This window comes from Tinamus guttatus, unplaced genomic scaffold (genome assembly GCF_059628265.1).
Source record: "Tinamus guttatus ecotype Peru unplaced genomic scaffold, ASM5962826v1 Tinamus_guttatus_pri_ptg000246l, whole genome shotgun sequence".
Classification (NCBI taxonomy): Eukaryota; Metazoa; Chordata; class Aves; order Tinamiformes; family Tinamidae; genus Tinamus; species Tinamus guttatus.
This window is the reverse complement of record NW_028288780.1, coordinates 3,615,323-3,621,058: the sequence shown is the minus strand read 5'-3', so window position 1 is coordinate 3,621,058 and position 5,736 is coordinate 3,615,323. Positions and strand designations below refer to the sequence as shown.

The following is a 5,736-nucleotide window of genomic DNA, read 5'->3' as shown; positions in this document are numbered from 1 at the left end:
GTATAATAGATAGTGAGAAGTTAATAATAAACTCAGATATGCTGCTTAGCCAGGTGTCTTGCTGATTGCATTAACACCACATTGAAATCTGCTCCAATGTAAACCCAATGGGTTTGTTTTACCTTTTCCAGTCGCCACGCAGCTTCGTTTTTAGTAGTGCTTTCCATCTTTGCCAGCACCCAGAGCACATGAGGTGGCCTCAGGAAGCTGTTGTAGAGCCGCAGGGCCCAGCTGCGAGGTGAGGCTGCGCCTCAGAGCATCCCTTTCCTCTGGTACGTGAAGCCAGGCTCCTCGCACCAACTGGAAGGACCCTCTCTGAAGTGAGTCAATTGCTGCTTGATTTCTGGTAGTGGAGAGGGCTGTTTCTGTCCTTTCCATCTCTTGAAGTACAATACAAAGGCCAAATCCCCACCCATCCCGAACGCAGCGTTCCTTCTGATCTACCTATAAAAAGGAAGGCTGTGCTGGAGGCAGACCAGAACGCTGCTCTCCTGACTAGCTGCAAGGATGAAGCTGCTGGCGCTGTGTGGCTTCTTGCTTATCTTGCTCCTGTGCTTCAACGCCTTCACAGGGGAAGGTACGAACATTCTGCTACCACAAGTGCCTTGTTTCTTTTCCTCTTCTTTCCTCTTGTAATATAAAAATGCTTATTCTCTACTTGTATGCTGATTTAACTCTAGAAAACAAAACCGAGCTTGGCGGTAGAGATAGAAGGGCAAAATGAAATCTAAAGCTGCTGAATGTGGTTGTGTATTAATGCTCATTTGCCTTTCACAGCAATGTTCCATCTGCCTTGCAGAGGTTTCTGTTACTACCTGTTGCATGTAGTTCAGCATGATTAATTTCCCTGAAGTTAATCTCTCCCCTGAAAAGAAACTATGCCATTTTTTGTTAGATATCCATCTGACAATATAATAGTCTGGCTGATCAGGAAACACAATCATGGATGAAGTTGATAGCTTGGTATTCCCTTGTTCCACACCGATAAGTCAGATACCCTGAACTGGAGTAAATAAGAAATTCCTTACTCAAGGGTGTGTGGGAATAGCTCTTCTGACTCCTTCAGAAAAACTGGGGTTTGTTCTCTCCCACCTGCACCCAAGCTACATATTTTAATTAGCGCATTACTTTGTTCTTCAATGTTTTGCAGTATTTCAAAGCACAGAGCTTCACAAAGCAGTTTAAATCTTAAAAATGGGGCTCTGTCTTTACCATAGCACATCTGAAAGTGCCATTTGGGATTTGCAGTGAGGCAGGATTTTTAATCTGAAAGGTATTTTAATTTCTTCAGCTATCTGTTCAGCTTTTTGATGTCTGGTGTTGTAAATCTCAGTATGATTATTCCCTGGTGTTTAACTTTTACATAGATGTAGAGAATGAATGAGATAAGGAAAGGCAAATAAACTAAATGTTCAAAGGTCATGGTTTCTAGAAAATATGAAGCACTGTAACTTTGTAGGAAGTATTTTAAGTTACGTTAAGCCTCAGTGAGGAGAAGCGTGTAGAGGCCGTCTTTAAGTCTGGGCAGATGAGCAGTCCAGAATTTCATCTTCCTCCCTGATAGAGCTATTGACTAGAGCTGTAGTGAGGATGAATGAACACCAGGAAATTTTAATATGTATATAAGTATTTCTGCCCCCTTTCTGTGTTTTACTTGGGCTTCTCTGGAGAAGGATCTCTAGATGAGTCTGTAGGAACACAGCAGGAAAGACGGGAGAAATAGACCTGATGATAAAAACCCATCAAAACAGGCAGGTTCCTGCATTCTTGTCTGTGTGCAAAGTCTCACTTAGGGAGTAGTAATCTTTTTTACATGTGGCTGCATACTCTCAATTTTATACTTTCATTGAATAATTAACTAAAAACAATGCCAAGTCTGTTTATTGTGTTAAGGCAATTGAAATTCACTGGCTGTATTCTCCGTCAATATGTGACATGTAAATGGGTGAAAAACCCTATTATGTGTTTAATGTACTGTATCCAGCAGCAGTGACTGGGAGGGGAGTCATTCTTGCTCCTTGTTTAGGGATAAGGCTATATGCACTGATGAAAAAATCAGTCATGATGATCCTTTGTTTTGCAGAACTCTGAAGGATTTCAAAGGTAAAGTAATAGCCAAAATGTCTAAGGATTCCAGCCTACTTGGTAAATGCACACACACAACTGTCCTCTGCCTCCACTGGTAATGTATTATTTTTTTTTTCTCCTTAGGTCGGAAGGTTAAAAAAATGTGCTGCTCAAAACTACCCAAACTCAACAAAAAATCGCAGAAAGGTAACGTCCACGTTTTTGATTCATCTATAATGATAACAATTTGATGTTACTTAGTTTTTTCATCTGTAAACGTCCCAATTTTTCACATTGGTGAGGATTACTTTCACTGTGCCAAAAAAAAAACTTTTTTATCAATTGTCTGATGCATCAGGGTTTGGATGGGGAAGAAATGAGAGTAGGGAAACAGTTTAATGCTCAGTGTGAAACAATTGGAGAAGGCAGATAGTCTAATGAAAACATACTGTTCCTATCAGTTTCTGTGTTGTGGAAGGTATTGCTTTTGTTCTGAGGGCAGGGAGAATAATATCATACCATGGTTCCTTATTGAAAAGAATAAAGAGGACCTGTAAAAGCAAAGAGCTTTATGATGGATTTCTTTGCTCCCTTATCTCAGAATCTATTTGTGATTGTGTCCATCTCCATATTTTATGAGAGACCAACCAAGGTATGATTCTGTAAATTCAAAAGAAAAAAGATTATTGTTTTTTTCTAGGTTCAAGAAGTGCCTGCTTAGGACAGACTAAGGACTACACAAATAAGAGTACACTTGCATTCAAGTACTTCAGAGCTATTTTTACTCAGAGTTCCCTGGCTTGAGTGAGTGGAAGGCAGGGGCTGTTCTGTAGTCTTTCAAGACGGCCTTAGTGGAAAATGTAGAAAAAGAATAATCTTTAAAGTGTGGGCAAACTATTTTGTTTTCCAAGTAACCTCACTCTTGGTAGGAACTTCAGGTGGTGCGTTTATACTTTTGTAAAACCTTGATCGTATTTCACTTTTTTCTCTTGTTCCCTAATTGACTGGTGCCTCACTGAGAGCCGGGATCTGATGTAAACACTTCCAGCCGCAAGCTCAGTCTTCACTCTGTGTACCTTGTTATTTACATTAAGCATGCATACCTGTACGAGCCTGCAAACATCCCCCTTTACTTGGCCCTGTTGAAAGCAAAAGCAAGGAATTGAGCAAGTCGGCTGGGACTTAGCTTGCTGCTCAGAGGAACAGCAAGCAAGAACTGCTAGATCTACTAGCCCAGTTTCTAGTTAGCAAAATAAATACTTCCTGAAGAAAATCACATACATTTTTAAATAGCTGTTAAACTCTTGTCATTACATCAGTGCTTCCACTGAACAGTTGACAACTGCTTCTCTTAGCAGTAGTGTTGAATCTGTATGTCCTTACTAAGGTCATTCAACATCTGCTGTAGCCTGAAAACTCCAATTGCTTCTTTCTGTGTGTTCATAGTTTCCCTGGCTTCAGTGAGACCCTAGCTTTGTTTTTTTTATTATTATTTAAAAAAGCTAATGAGTAAGCCTAATAAAATTTCTAATATTTAGATACCACTAAATATTGCTGTAGCATTTATACATGGATACCAGGTATGTTTTGCAGAGTAAAAATACTTTAAATTTTTGGAAAGCTTCTAATATAGTAAGTTAGCTGGTAACTTGCAGTATTCTTAAAAATATGATTGAAAATAGCTAATTTCCCATTGACTTCTTTACCCACTTTCTGTCCTTTAATCATGAAACTTAATTTTGAAACTTCTAGTGAAATTTCAACTGTTAAAATACCCTTAGCTCTTTATTCCTTTTTGTATTTGCCCAACTCGGGTGAAATCCACATTTTTTTTTTTTTTTTTACAGGAGAATCCCTTACATGTGTTCCTTAGCTGGAGACTGATCACTGCCTTGTGGCCTCCCAAGGCCCCCCTCTTTGGGCTTTGTTTTATGAAATACATTATCGGGGCAGTGAGCACCCCATGGGACTATGCCTGTGATCAGAGCTATATAGTTCTGGCCTCTTCATTTGGAGATGAAATTGAGAGCTTATTCAGCTATAAGTTAGGTCTTAAAGCAAGAGCAGTTTGTTTTCAACATGTTAAAACCTGTAAATTTGCCACAAAGATCTCTAAGAGGGAACTGTAAATGCTGTCCTTGGCTGCAGTAACACCTGATGGCCTCGGTACCTTGTTCGACTGTTCCCCAATTGCCTGTGAGCACCTGAGCCACCTCCTGCAGCTGTCTCTTGTCTCCAGCTGTAACCAGGTCCCCTCTAAACTGGGTATTATCTTTTTCTGCTTCTGTACAGTACTTAGTGGTCTGTTGCATGCTACTACTCATCCTTCAGTTATCTATCAGTTTCTATGAAAATGCTTGTTCTGAATCTATTTGATTACTACTGAAACAAACTTTTTTTAAAAAAAAAAAAAAAAAAGTCAAAAGCTGAACGCAGCAGTGTTTTGTTCCGTATTTGTTTCTGGATGGGAACTGAACACCATAGGCTTGCATTCATGTTGTTACTAGAATGCTGGGTGATGCTTATTTCCATGTTGCTTTTCTGGAGCAATGAGTGTTAGTTGCTTCCTATGCTCAGTGGGCAAGCACAGTGTTCAAGTGCTCCTCTGCTCTCTTCTTCCTGCTCGACCTATGCAGAAGTGCTTGTAAAGCTGCTTAAGGGTTATCTCAGTGTGGCTTTGAGAGGGATAATCAAATTGCACTGGCTACTGCTTTAGAAACAAAAGCCCATTTTTCCTCAGACGTAGTTCTTTCTCCAAAGCAAAATCAATTGCCACCCCAGAAGGCAAATGTTTGGTGGGGATGTCAGCCTGTGATTGCTTTTCAGGAAAGCTGGTGAGTGTGGTGATACGAAGAGGGATGATGTTGTGTAGTATAATACAATTAGCTGTGTAAAGCCTTGACTGTAGAACTTGAACTTAGGAGAGGGTAGTTCTGCTGCTGACCTGTCTGGACACCTCCAATGGCAGCAGCAAGTGCGGTGATTCCTTCAGTAACTGTGCGCCATATCCCTTGTGTTTTCAGTCATCAGCACCCAAGCCTGCCCATACAAATGACCGTATAGTGACATTTTGTGTCATTCTAAGCACTCCTCATTAAACATTTTTTGTTTTTTCTCTCCTTTCCACCCTTGTTTTCCAGGTACGAATCCCAAAATGACTCTGATGCAAAAAAGGAAATATTGCAAGCCTTGCCCTCAGGGAGCCCCTCCAGTGATTCCCGGACCTCTTCCACAACTGAAATGAACAGGCTCAGAGCAGGGTGAAGGGCATCTGCTGCCAGCGTGTCTCACAGTGCTTCACTTGGTTGAGGGTTCTCCTTTCACAGATTGGGCATGAGTGTATATTATTTTGCTTGGGAAAAGCTTCAGTTGGTGTAATATTTCCCCTTTCCCTCAGGCTCCTCCACATTGTTGACATCAGCCCTGGCAGCTAACGGGTCAGGCAACGCTGCCCCTGGACCATGGGTCTGTTGCACATGGTTCACTTGCTCTGCTCGGGTGTTTCCTTCCTCAAACAAGGGAGAGGAGAGCTGAAGAGCTTTCCTGAGAATATCTCTGTTCTGCACTTGCAGGTTGTTCAGTGGTTGGAAAGGACTGATGTTACTGTTTCCAGTTAGGTTAGGTACACATATATACTGTATATATTCATTTTTAATGTGTTTTCAACCT

The 5,736-nt window shown here is 40.9% G+C and overlaps 1 long non-coding RNA gene across 1 annotated transcript; it reads left to right on the top strand.

Annotated features, from left to right (window-relative positions):
- The first annotated feature begins 488 nt into the window (after positions 1-488).
- On the top strand, positions 489-5,262 carry LOC148594442 (uncharacterized). The gene is made up of 3 exons (XR_015913494.1): positions 489-577; positions 2,212-2,274; positions 5,208-5,262. It is a non-coding gene; the product is annotated as an uncharacterized LOC148594442 (long non-coding RNA).
- Positions 5,263-5,736: the final 474 nt, after the last annotated feature.